Source organism: Arvicanthis niloticus, chromosome 5 (assembly GCF_011762505.2).
Source record: "Arvicanthis niloticus isolate mArvNil1 chromosome 5, mArvNil1.pat.X, whole genome shotgun sequence".
Lineage (NCBI taxonomy): Eukaryota > Metazoa > Chordata > Mammalia > Rodentia > Muridae > Arvicanthis > Arvicanthis niloticus.
The window spans coordinates 11,161,263-11,175,292 of NC_047662.1; the positions used below are offsets into that span (position 1 = coordinate 11,161,263).

At 40.3% G+C, this 14,030-nt stretch overlaps 1 pseudogene; it reads right to left on the reverse strand.

The window, feature by feature from the left end:
• The window catches only part of LOC117708389 (induced myeloid leukemia cell differentiation protein Mcl-1 homolog pseudogene), a 133,948-nt pseudogene extending 120,322 nt beyond the window's left edge, over window positions 1–13,626 (reverse strand).
• Between the last annotated feature and the right edge of the window lie 404 nt (window positions 13,627–14,030).

Below are 14,030 nucleotides of genomic sequence, written 5' to 3' on the forward strand. Positions count from 1 at the left end.
TTTTCTGTTTTTTGTGACAAATGGAATATTTTTGTGTTTTTGTTATGTATCCCAGGCTGACCTGAAAGTCACAATGATTGATTTCCTCCACTTTGTATCACATGAATGCCTGGAGCTTGTAAAGTCTAGAAGAGTCCTAGAATTGGAACTGTAAGCCATCATGTGGCTGCTGAATACTGATTGTGGCAGGAAGCACTCGTGAACCCCTACACACCACCAAAAATCCATATCCAATGTAATGATACCATTAGTTACTGTTTATTACAAGCTTGGGATTGTGCTCTCCTCCAACCCAATCATGAGAAAGCAGGACAGAAAAGTGTTGAGGACCACACTGCCCCATGCTTTGGGGCTATTATGTTGCTGTCCACAATGCCCCATACTTTGGGGCTAAGTGCTCTGGTCAAGAGAGAGAGTGGGGTGGAGGGGCAAGAGACGTGAAGAATGGAGACAAGACAGGGTTGTGGTCAAGTCCCCTTTACTGTCTCCTATTCACCTCCTATTGACTTCTCCTATTGACTTCCCATTGACACTATTGCAAGGAAACCTTGGGTATTTATAAGCACAAGCAGGGGAACACAGAAAAGAAAGAAAACATCGCATTTACAATCAAAATCAGTGTCTTCAACCAGTTCTTCTTAAGAGACTGAATTTGAGCTGGGCAGTGGTGGTGCACGCCTTTAATCCCAGCACTTGGTAGGCAGACAGAGGCAGATGTTTGAGTTTGAGGCCAGTCTGGTCTACAGAGTGAGTTCCAGGACAGCCAGGGATACACAGAGAAACCCTGATTCAAAAAACAAAACAAACAAACAAAAAACTGTCAGCAATCCTACTACCTCACCCTTCTTCCTACTAGGATGACAGTTTAGAGACAAAACACCTGGCTGAATTGTAGTCACCAGTGACCCACATGATTCTCAGTGTAAACCAGGCTGTTGTTACTTTATTTTTTTGACAGTAGGGACATCCACACCAAACCTTCTCAAAAAATCTTCAGAGAAACCAATATAGAAATTCGAAACAAAGGCTAGCAATCATTAGTAAAAAGAAATACATATTTATTTTAGTGACACCAGGCTTAAACGAGTGTTAAATAAGGAAACCCTGTGAACAACACCATGGTTATGATTCTAGCCTACTTTCCCAAACCACTTTACAATTTAGTAAGTCAACGGGTGATCGAATGTCTTACATCTGCCTGTGATCCTTAAATACAAAAACAGATTGTATGGTTAAACCTGCATAGTTATAAATCTGATTTGTTCTACTACAACCAGTCCACACAACACCACTGGATCTGCATATACACTGGAACTGATCATGACAAAGTTTTAAACTACAGTGAACATCGCTTCATTCAGACAGTGACTTTTCAAGAGGGAGCACTTTTCTCATGTATTTATTCTCATTGGTCACAATCCTGTAACCACTTTCTTTCTGTAATGTTGCTACAAGTAGAACTGGACTGTTAAAATCCTGGGCAACTTCAAGTCCACTTTCATAGATACATTTGTTTTCACAGAAGCATGTAGTTCGCTGGCTGAAATTTTAAATATCATCTATTGCACTCTCAAGCCTATGTTATTAGATATGCCAGACCAGTCCCTATTCCAGCACAAGCACAAACCAGCAGTACGTTTCTGATGCTGCCTTCTAAGTCCTGTATGTGGAAGAACTCTACAAACCCATCCCAGTCCCTTTGTTTGACTTTGTTTGTGAGTCGTGTTTCATCCATACAAGGACATCTGTGATACTTTCTGCTAATGGTGCAATGCAGCTTTTTTGGTTTATACTCTTTAAGTGGCCACAAAAGCACCAAAAGGAATAAGTCACAATTCAACCCCAGTTTGTTATGCCATCTTTGAAAACATACACCATCACTGGAGAAAAAGATTTATCATCATCTTGGGTATTTTTCCTTTTTTTCATTAGATATTTTAACTATTTACATTTCAAATCTTATCCACTTTTCTGGTCCCCTTCCCGTCCCTGGAATACCCTATCCCATCCACTCACCCCTACTCCTATGGGTGTTTTTCTCCACCCACCCACCCACCCACTCCTATTCCCTGCCCTGGCATTCCTGTAGACTGGGGTACGGATGGCTTCTCTTTCCATTGATGCCCAACAAGGCCATCCTCTGCTACATATGCAAATGAAGCACTGAGTCCTTCCATGTGTACTCCTTGGTTGGTGCTTTAATCCATGGGAGCTCTGTGGGTCTGGTTGCTTCATACTGTTGCTCTTCCTTTGGCTTCTTCAGTCCTTTCTCTAACTCCTCCACTTCCTCTTCATTTTCAATGTCCAGTTTCTGAAGCATGCCCTCGAAGGCCACCTTGCAGTTGCACTCCAGGACATGACCCAGGTGCCATAAGGTACTCCAGAGCCCTCTGTCCAGCCCTGCTGGCCTTGCCCAGAAGCTTCTTGTCCTTGGAGCTTGTCACATGCTCCTGCAGGTAGTATGAGATGATCTCTAGTGACTGCAGGTACAGTTTCTCATCCTCCTCCTCAGGCAGGGGTGAGGAGGCCTAGGAGCTGCAGGCATTGGAACCCTTTGCAGCCACTTGAGTTGGAGCAGTGCTGCCTGGAGCCTGCTGAGCACTTCCTGTGAACAGACCTCCAGCTCCTACTCAGGACACATGATGGCATTGGCCTCCTCCAGCAGCATGGCGAGGCCGAGCAACTTAAGCAGCCACTCCAAGGCTAGCCCCACAGCAGTACAGGTTCAAGCTGATTACTGCATTTCTCCATGGGACAAACATGGTCAGATGCTGCAGGCTGAGGGGGAACAAGAGTGGGGGAAGCCTCAACTCCAAACTCAAGCCTAGTGGAAGTCAGCACTGAGGAAGGCTGTTTCCTGCCTCTACCTTCTCAAACTATTATATAGTGAGTGTTTCTTTTATGAATGTGTGTGCCCTTGCATTTGGGGCATAGATGTTTACAGTGGAGACGTCCTCATGGTGCGTTTTCCTTTAATGAACATGAAGTGTCCTTTCCAGTCTCTTTTGCTTACTTTTGGTTGAAAACTTGTTAGTAGATATTAAACCGGTTACTATATTTTCCCTTTTGGACCATTTACTTTATAACCTCTATTTTTCAGCCATCTACTCAGAAGTAATGTCTATCTTTGTTGCTCAAATGTGTTTCTTGTATACAGCAGAATGATGGGTTTTGTTTATACATCCATTCTGTGAGCCTGGATCATTATTTTGGGGAATTGTGTTCACTGATCTTGAAAGATATTAATGGCCAAGATTTTCTAATTCCTTGTATATTTTTAGTGTTAGTATGTGTATGTGTGACTCTCTTATTTGATTTTAGTGATGTGAAATCATTTATTTCTTATATTTTCTTGAGTATAGTTAACCTCTTTGTATTGGACTTTTCCTTCTAGTATCTTCTGACCAGCTTGCTATTGGACGTTTTGTTTTTCCCTAAGTAATTTCTCCTAGTATCCCTAACAGCTATCTGCAACTCATTATATAGGCTATGCTAACCTGTATGTCAGAGTAATCGTCTGGCCTCAGAGTAGTGTTATAAAATAGAATGTGTACAGTTTGATTTGATCTCTGTGAAGATAAGAAAATGAACTGAGACCTGATGAAAATGAGAACCCTTTTACAAAGTCACTGCACAGACACTAATGCTTTCTTCTTCTTTTTGCCAATTATAGGTTTGAAAATTTTATATTTACATCTATATGTTTAAATTAATATTTTCATACACCATATAGTTAAGTACATTTATATCAAAATAAATACAAACACAACATTCTAGTATATCTGGTCTTGATATAACTTTGGTAAGTTGTATTTATCTAGAAAATGATCCATTTCTTTTAGATTTTTTAGGTTTGTGCACTGCATGATTTTAAATATAACATAATTATTTGTGATTTTGCTTAAGTATTTGTTATGTCCTCATTTTCTCTTTTGATTTTATCAATTTGAATAGTTTCTCTCCATAATTCAGTTAGTTTCAGTAAGGGTTTATTGATCTAGGTGATTCTTTTTTTAAGAACCAACCTTTTGTTTCATCGATTATGTGTATTTCTCTCTCTTCATCACTCACTCCCTCTCTCCCACCCCTTCTCCTCTCTCTCTCCCCCCCTCCTTGTATTCCATAGATTTCAACCTTCAGTTTGATAATTCTCTGTCATCTACTCCACTTGGATATGTTTACTTCTCTATATTCTATAGTTTTAAGCTGTGTTGTTAATATGGTAGTATTGGATCTCTCTATGTTTTATGTAAGTGTTTAGTTTTATGTACTTCCTCTTAGCACCACTTTCATTGTACCCATATGTTTGGCTATATTGTGTATTCATTTTTATTGAATTTTCAAAGTCTTTCTTTATTCCTCTCTTGACACAGTTTCACTGAGTAGAGAGTTGTTCAGACTCTATGAGTTTGTATCATTCTGTTTTTTTTTTCTTGTTGCTGAAATCCAAGTTTAATAGATGGTAATTTGATGACAAGCAGAGCTTTTATCAATTTTCTAGTATGTGTTGAAATTTACTTTGTAACCAAGTATGTGGTTAATTTTGGAGACAGTTCTCTGAGGTGCTGAGAAACATGTATATTCTTTGGTTTAGGGTGAAACGTTGTACAGTATTTGCTATGTCCACTTGGTTAGTATCTGTAAGTTCCAGTGTTTGTTTGTTTACTTATCTTTTATTCTCCTGATGTAATTGTCATCTTGGAGGCTCACAGCTTCCCTCTGCTAACATAGATCTAGTCCTGGATGCTTCTAGCCTCTGTGCAATCTCATCTGGATCTAGAATGTTTTCAGCCTTTGAGACTTTTGCTGAACATGATCAGGCTTTCTTGAACTTTCTGAACTCTGACTGACTGGTTCAACTCAGCTTTTCTTCTTTAAACTCTTGCAGAGCTGATTGATCCAGTCTGACTTCTCTGGGCTTCTGACTGCATTTACCTCATACTAACTTTAAAAATATGTTTTAATTTCATTATCCTTCTCATTCTCTGGCTCATTTTGTATTCGCATGTGTCTAGCTTGTTCACTCTTGCAACCTATCTCTGTAGAATTGTTTCAGTGTAAGTGCTTCCTCTCTGTGTCTGTACTGTCTTTCCTTATTTTGTTCATGAGCATTGGGCATCATTCATTGATTTGTCACTTTTTCTGCCACTCAGTTAAACACCACTTTGAAATATGGTTCCTTCATTCTCCAACAAATTAAATTTTCTTCATGTTTTGGTATTAAAGGTGTCTACTAAGGGTGTGTCCATACTCTATCCAAGGGATTAAATGTGTGTGTTAAGTGCTGAGCCACACCACACCACACCTAGATTTTTTTCTGTGAATAACACAATAGCAGGTTTCATTGTCTGAACAACTCTCTTGAAATATTTCTTGCTGGGCAGTGGTGGGTCTCACCTTTAATCCCTGCACTTGGGAGGCAGAGGCAGGCAGATTTCTGAGTTTGAGGCCTGCATGGTCTACAGAGTGAGTTCAAGGACAGCCAGGGATACACAGAAAAACCCTGTCTTGAAAAACCAAAGACAAAACAAAACACAAAAACCAACGAAAGAAAGAAAGAAAGAAAGAAAGAAAGAAAGAAAGAAAGAAAGAAAGAAAAGAAAGAAAGAAAGGAAGGAAGATTGATTTCTTTGTTTAGTTTTTGGCTGAATGGCATGTTTGGTTGTGAGAGTGAGATATCTCCTATAGTGCCAAGGAAGTGTTTGAACTCCCTAAAAAGCAGACAGGAACAGATCTGATGCAACTCACAGCAGAGTCTTTATTTTATACCAGCTATCTTAGGTAGCCCCAAAACAACACAGTCACGCAGGAAGGTTTTGGTAGTTATGGAGTCCCTGAATATGGTGTGTGTGTGTGTGTGTGTGTGTGTGTGTGTGTGTGTGTGTGTGTATGGAGATTTCTATCCAAGACAATACCAAATTTCTATGAGGACAACTAGAGGGTAGACTCAACAGTAACAGTGAAAGATTCAAAAAGCAAAGGAGAAAGTATTCCTGCTTCTTTTATATTTTTAATTTAGATGTCAAAAATTCTCTCCTGTATCCCAGAAGGTCCTTGAGCTCCTCATTGACCTACTTTCTCCCATAGAGTGCTGTACTACCATGCCCAGAATGCACAGAACATGTAAATGGGTGCATATTCTTTTAGAATCATCTTGTGTACAAAAGACACTAATGTAAGACTAATGCCTCTCTCATTGTCTTCAGGCTTTATTGTGTGCAAACCTGAGATGTCACTATTCTTTTGAGATGCCTGTTTTTATTTTGGCAACACTCCCCCAAGGTGACCTCTGAACCCCTTTTGTAGTTTTGCTCCATAGAATGTTCATGCCAAGACTAGGACACAAGAAAATCTACAACAACAACAAACATCCTCAGTGGCGACAATGGAGACACTTATGGTCACATAATTAAGAACTCTACCTTAACAGTAGGTAAGGATGTTTGAGCTCTCTTTCAAGATCATGCTTAGTGTGGAATATATAAAAAACACAAGTTTAAAAGGATCAAATTTTGAAAGAAACTCAGCTTCTTGGATTCTGTTCACATCTGACCCTCTGTAGCTCCTAAGGTATCTAAGACTGTAACTCCATGTTTGCCTGTAGGGACCATAAGAGGTTGAAGTTGTTTGAAGGCAGAAAAACATAGGCAATAGATCCCAATTATATGAGTTGTACACACTTCCTATTTGCATTAATGTAGTTAGCATTCCAGCATCTTTATGTGCATGTCCAAGACACACACCCTTATATAAACAATTCATCAACAGAATGCACAACTTGTGTACATTGTACATGTACATTGTACATGTACACTTGCCTATACAGAGCTACACATACTTCACTCTCTGAAGAATAGTTTACATTTCTCTGCCCCCAGTAATAGTAAATTATAGGGAATTTCTGTTCAAGTGTCTGAGTAAGTATATCTGGGTATCATTCACTTCAGGGCCAAATCATCCTGAACTGGATTGAGTAGTGTAAATGAAATTATTTTCATTATTTTGGAAATCAGTAAGCTATAAGTTCACTTCTGGACATATCTGTCCCAGACGCATACAACCTGAAACCCTTGCATAGGCACTCATCTTTTCAATCCTGAATCCATCCAGGACAGTCATCCTCCCTGTCAATGGCCCTGCCCAGAAAACCCCTGTTTTTAATTATCTTGGGCCATTCACAGTGCATCATGAAGAGCATCCAGGCACAAACATTCTCTTTTAAGAAAAAGAGCATGGTGGTGCACGTTTTTCATCTCAGCACTCCAGATGCTTTAGAGGAGAGAGACCCATGAAAAACCTGTAAAGGAGAGGCTCAGGGCATTAAATCCAGAGCAGCAACACCAGCCTGGATGTGAATTCGATTAACTAAAGTGAGGAAGGAGATAGAGATCAATCCTAAGACAATATCCTCATTTCTTCAGCCTTCTTGAGACACTCCACTGCATGGTGTTTCGCTGTGGCAAACACATGAAGGAATGTTTCACTGATGCAAAAACAGGCAGAAGGCTAAGGGAGACTGGTGAAGGAATGTTTAGCTGAAGCAGACACAGGTAAAAAGAGCTTCTGCTAACAAAAGCATGAGAAAAACCCTACATAATGAAGGTGTCTTTGTTAATTCCATCCATATGTTGGTCTTCATTACATTTCCTACTTGAACTCTGTTTATAGGGACTCCACAGAGAGTTTGTTTATTTTTTTGTTTCCCCAAACAGGGTTTCTCAAGTGTGTAGGTCTATTATTTGTTTTTCCAGACAGGATTATTCTGTGCCCTTGGATATCCTGAAACATGCCCTATGGATCACAATGTCCTTCAACTCAATGATCTGTTTATTTCTGTCTCCCAAATGCTGGGATTAAAGGTGTGGATCAACCTTGGCTGGCTGTATCACCAGTAATTGGCCTCAATAGTTTTAATGCCAAATTCTCCACTCTAGAATATGAAAACTCTACAAAGTTTCTTTCTTCCTGGAGACCATATTCAAATCCAACCATAACTTGGGTGAATACATCTGGCTGGGAAAGGATCACCAGGAAAATTTAAGTCTCAGCCCATGATTCCATTATGAATAGCCAGTGCTAAACTCACCAGGACATTTGTAATAAAAATTATTTGGGAGTTTTTACACCATTTTTGATCATTCAGATTCCAAATAAGTGACATAGAACCTTTATATTTCTAGGAAGCCTTAATAACACTGGAGCTTGGCACATATAACTGTCTATACTATTTTGACTATGTCACTGTCACTATCCCCAGGAGATAACTTATCATGGTGTCTCTGCTCTGCTCCTACTTTATCAGGCCAACCCTCATGCTGTTGTGATTCTTTCTTTTCTCCACTTCTCCTCATTTACTCTCCTCAGACCCCAAGCTTGGGCCAAAGTCTCACACATCTCTCTTCTGTCCAGCTATTTGCTGTAGGTATCTTTATTTAGACAATAGTGTTGAGGCAGGAGGATTGTTACTAATTGGTGTTTCAGATCACTTCAGCTAGAATAAAAGGCTCTTCCTCAAAAATAAATGTAAAAAGCAATGTATACAGAGCTACAAAATTAAGGAAGAATTAAAACTCAGTGAATCAGACTGGTTTAGTTAATGGGCTCTTGGCTATCAAGCCAGTCTCAGTTTTTTGGCTTTTCCTAAGAAAAAACTTTTAATCTAGGTAATGACAAATATCTTATACAGACTGGTGTCAAACACATTGAGATCTCCCTTCTTCTTCCTGAGCTGTGTTGGTATTAAAGTGTTAAATGTAAACACTCAGTTTTCTGTATTCTTTTATTCTCAGTTATTTATTTTTATTCTCAGTTAGGGTATCTTTGTGTAGCTAAGGCTGTCCTTGAACTCTCAAGAGAGATCATGCAGGACTAAATTTCAGAGATCAGCCTTTCTGTGCTTAACAAAAAAGTAGTATTTAAGGCACATAACATAATAACATCTCCAAAACCACATTCAGCAGTTTTTGTATTATTTTAGGAATATTTGTTATCCCTGCTTATGAGTTAGCATGCACTACTCTCAGAAGGCAGAAGAGACTGACAGAGCTCCTATAATTGGAGTTGTAGATGGTTATCAGCTGGCATGTGGAAGCTAGGAATAGAACACTGGTCCTATGGAAGAAGACCTCTGCTTGAAAAGTCTGAGACATCCATACAGTCCCTAAACAGTTTCGAACTCATCTCCTTCAATGATTTCATCAAAGGCAAAGCTGGTATAGAAATCAAATCAAATCAAGATAGATGAGGGTTGGAGAGAGAGAGGCAGAAGGAGAGGGAGAGGGACAGTTGGGGAAAGAGAGAGACATAAAGAGAAAGAGAGAGACAGAGACAAAGATAGAGAATGATAGAGAGAAAAGAGAGGCAGAGACAGATAAAGTGTCAGAAAAAGACTGACAGACAGACAGAAGACAGACAGAGGCAGAAAGACTTAGAGAGACAGAGAGATAGAGACAGAGAAAATGACAGAGAGATAAACAGAGAGGTATATTTAGTGTTTGCACACTGACTTGCTAAATGGTGCTTCATTTATGGGTCCTTCATTTTCTGCCTGGAGATCTAATCATAGTGGACACACCCTATCTCATGTCACCATACTGAATCCTGTTACTGGGACCTACCTGTCAGTTCAAGCTACATAATACTTAAGGGAGACCTGAGAAATAGGTTGCAAATTAATGTGGGATATAAAGATATATCACAGAGCTTAAAGTTTGAGAAAAAGTATCCTGGCTGGACTTGGATCCTGACCATAATATGAGATTTTGTGCATTTCCACATGAGAACATGATACACTAGGTATCAAACTAAGATGGAATGCGTGGAATCTTCATCATCTTATCAGGTGCCAGCTTTGGCCTGAGAGGTGTGGCTACAAAGGGGAGGTGTGAGGGAGAAATAGTATATAAGAACTCAAAAGGCTGCACAAGACCCCCTGAGCCTTGGAGTCTGGATTGCCAGCCTGACCACTCTGGGATTGAAGCTTTTGAGAGCAGTGTCCAAAGCAAGTAAGTCATTAATACCCATCAGGATACCCCTTATGACTTGGCTTGACAGTGTCCATTTCATCTGAAGTGTTTTTTTTTTTTTTTTTTTTTTTTTTTTTTTTTTTTTTTTTTTTTTTTTTTTTTTTTGCATTTGTTTGTTTCCTTTCATGTTTGCCTGCTTTCTTTGTTTGGTTATTTTGAAGAAGCAAACCTCACTTAGCCCAGGATAGTCAAAAGTCTATATGTAGCCAAGTGCCATGAAACACTAAATGTTCAACCTCTACTTTCTGAGGCCTGAGTCTTTCCTGTCCTGATTGTTTATACTGGGCTAAGTTGGGTATGTGGTGCCCGTGCGTGGGCATGGGCATGGGTCCCATTGGGTGAATTGTGGTTCCTATGTCTCTGTCTCCCATGTGTCTGTGACCACAGCTCAGAGAGGGGGAAGAAGCTCAGGAATTTGACTGAATTCACTCCAAGCAGAGTCATGAGAAGTCATAGCACACTGCTTAATGTGTGGGGAGATCACAGTCTGAGACCAGCAGGTGCAGAGCTCTTGGGTGGGGCCCCTGGGCAAGAAGGCATGTGAGGATTGACTGGCCTCAGACTCCTGGGCTCCCAGGCACCACTTTGAGCCTGAGATCAGTTGAGACTGGGGGCTGGATTGGCCTGCAGCTGAGGGGGATGAGAGAGAGAAGCTCTGGTGGCACCCTGCAGGGTAGAGACTCTTGGTCTAAGTGACTTACTTGGCTAGGTCATAGCTGGCTCAGCTAGCTTGCTTGAGTTGGTGGCCTCCATGGCTGGAATGCAAAGAGGACATCAGGCAGGAGATTAAGCAGTGGCTCATTGGTTGAAGGCTCCCTTTAAAGTTCCCTGTTGGGCAGCCATCTCAGGCCATATACTCTGACAAGAGACTTGTTTTCAACAGCCTACAACTGCTGAACACACTCTGATAAACATCTTGTTTATCCCACATAACTTGTTTTGCTGTTTAGTGCCCCCAGCTGCAAGGTGCACGTGGTATCCACTGCTGCAAGACACATGTAGAATCCACACCTACAAGGCACATGGCAAATTGTATAAATACCCAGGATTTCCTTTCAATATGAGAGACTAGAGACTTGATCAGACCTTCTGTCCTGTCTCCATTCTTTGTGTCTCTTGCCCCTCCATTCTCACTCTCTCTTGCTAGATCCTGTTGTCTGATCCCCTCAGGCCAGAGCACTTAGCCCCCAAGTGAGGGGCAGTGTGGGCCTCAACAGTTCCCCATGGCTGGCCCCAAAGTCAAGAGGAATTCCATGATTCTAAAACGTTTATTGTCATGGCAGAAAGTGAATAAAGCTGTACCCCATGTCCCAGAGGGAAGCCTGAGGTTAAATAACTTTTGCAAGGAGGAGGGTCTGGGGAGGAATGTTTAACTGGCTTTGCCCTCTGGCCTTTAGGTATCTCATTAATATGCAGGTTTTTTGAGGCTCTATGGCTCATTACCTCTTCCTGTACTACCTGTGTAAGCTAACCTAAGGCCACAAACCTTTCTTTGGGAGGGGTTGTGAATAAATTAAAGGAACCATGGCCCAGGAGCAAGGCCAGACTCCTTCTTTTTAGAGTTCTGGGGTTCTAGACCTGCACTCAAAGTACCCAGCTGCCTCTCACAGCCCACCACCCAACAGGCTAAAGAGGCAATATTCAAGGACTCAGGCACATTGAACAAACACCTCATGTCCTGGTCTACTCTAATCTAACTTACAAAAATTTTCATTCAAAGTGAATATATTGATTACATGACAAGAAAATTCTTTTTTGTTTTTGTTTTTGTTTTTTTTTATTGGATATTTTATTTATATTTCAGATGCCATCCCCTTTCCCCATTATCCCCCACCCCTGAAAACCCCTATCCCTTGCCCCCTTTTCCTTTTTGCTTTTATACACTTTTAAAAAACATGAATCAGAGGCTTTATAAGTTTGATAATGCTCAATCAGAAGTCTAACACAATACAAAACCTAGATATATCAACTATCTTTGACTAGTGGAGGGAGACACATGGACATTTGCCTCCATATCCCACCCCCTTTCTCTCTCTCATCACCTAGCTTCTCCTTCTCCTCCTCTCCTTACTCCTTCTCTTCCTCTTGGTACTCCTCCCACCTTAGCTCCTCCTACATATCACCCTTCCTGTTAAAATAAATCTTTTCTCTCAAAATACAATTAGAGCATAATTATGCCAATTTGTACCAGTGAGGTACAAGATAGTCCTAATACAGAGTCATGGGCCAGAAGGCTGAAGATCAGATGCTCCAATGTTTTGTAGTATAGGGACTGTCCAGGTGTTCAGCCATCTCTATAAATTGGCTAAGTTTTAGAATGATTCTTTGTGCTTCCCATAATTTCAGTTAAATCAGTCATTCTGGATTTCTTCTGGGGTTGAAAACTTATAGTCTCATAGCCAATCCTTGCTATTTACTTTGAGAGAAAAGATTTCAGTGGATGGTTTTCAGCTGACATTCATTCTAAAGCCAAGAAAAAAGCCAGGTTCAGAACTGTTATAGTTAGGAGAGATGACAGAGGTTCTGGTTAGTCAAGAAAATGATGGACTGAGTATTAGGTATATCTTGTATTTTACTGATACAAATTGGTATAGTTATGCTCTAATTGTATTTTGAGAGAAAGATTTTTTTTATTTTAACAGGAATGGTGATATGTAGGAGGAGCTAATATGGGAGGAGTACAGGAGAGGAAGATAAGGAGTAAAAGAGAAGAGGAGAAGGAAGAGCTGGAGCTAAGGGGGAGACCGAGAACAACAGAGGGGGGCATGAAGGTTGATGTTCATTTGTGTGTAGCAGTCAAAAGTAGTTAGTATATCTAGGTTGGGTATTGGGTTATACCTCTGATTGTAAGGGTATCTTGTTATTGATCATTGCTAAATATATAAGTCTTTGTAAAATCTAAGCATTAGAGCCTCATCTGTAATGAACCTCTGTGGATAGTCTGGGCACTGCCAAGCCTTCCACAGCCAGTGTGGAAGATGGGCAGAGTCATCTCCCACACTGGTGCCTTGTGAGTGGCAGAGCTGGTGTCTCTGGCTGGACAATTCTAGCTGTGGCACACACGTGGCCTCTTGCCATGTGGTTGAGATAGGCAGAACCGCTGCAGCTTAATCAGCCTGACCAGCAGCAGATTTTAAAATAATTACATCAACAGATATTTGTCTTCCTGCCTGTATTTAACATTTGTGCACTATGTGGGTGAATGGATCACCTGGAAGCTATCAAAGAGTAATAGGTTCCCTGGAACTGGAGACAGATTATTGTTTTAGTTAAACAACAACAAAGTTTCCTTCTTAGTTTTGAGATTTGGTGCATGTGATCATTCCATGACACTCCCATGGAGGTCAAGTGTATATTTTGTGGAATCAGTACCCTCCTTTCAGAGATTAAAATTGGGTGATGATGCTGATGCAGGCATCAACTTTACATGCTGAGCCATTTCAAATGTTCCTTATCATACATGTGTATAGCATACATGTCTTTGTGGCTGGGTTACCTCATTCAATATCTTGTATTCTATTTGAATCGATTTCCTTGCAAAATTCCTGATATCCTTGATTTCAATCTCTAAATAGTTGTCCAATGTGTAGATGTACCACATTTTTAAAATCTATGTTCTTTATTTTTCATTTGAGGGACATCTAAGTTTCTTGTGATTCCTATTAGAAATTAACTTGCCATGAACATTATTAATGAATTGTCCTTATGGAATAGTGGAACATCTTTTGGGAATGTGCTAAGAAGTGATAATTCTGGGAATTCCAGTATAAATCCCCCATTTTTAAAACAAAAAATAATTGATTTACATCACAGTTGGTTCTCAAATCAGTGATGGCTCAAAATGTAGAGAAGCTTCAAGCATACATTCTATACTTGTTCTGTACCCAGACTACAGCTTGGCTTCCTGTTTCCCATTCTTTCTTTGGATTCCTCTTTCATAGTATTGATAACTGCATCCAGGGCTTTCATTGGGCTAGGGAACAGCTATTCTGCCAGCTCTGGTAG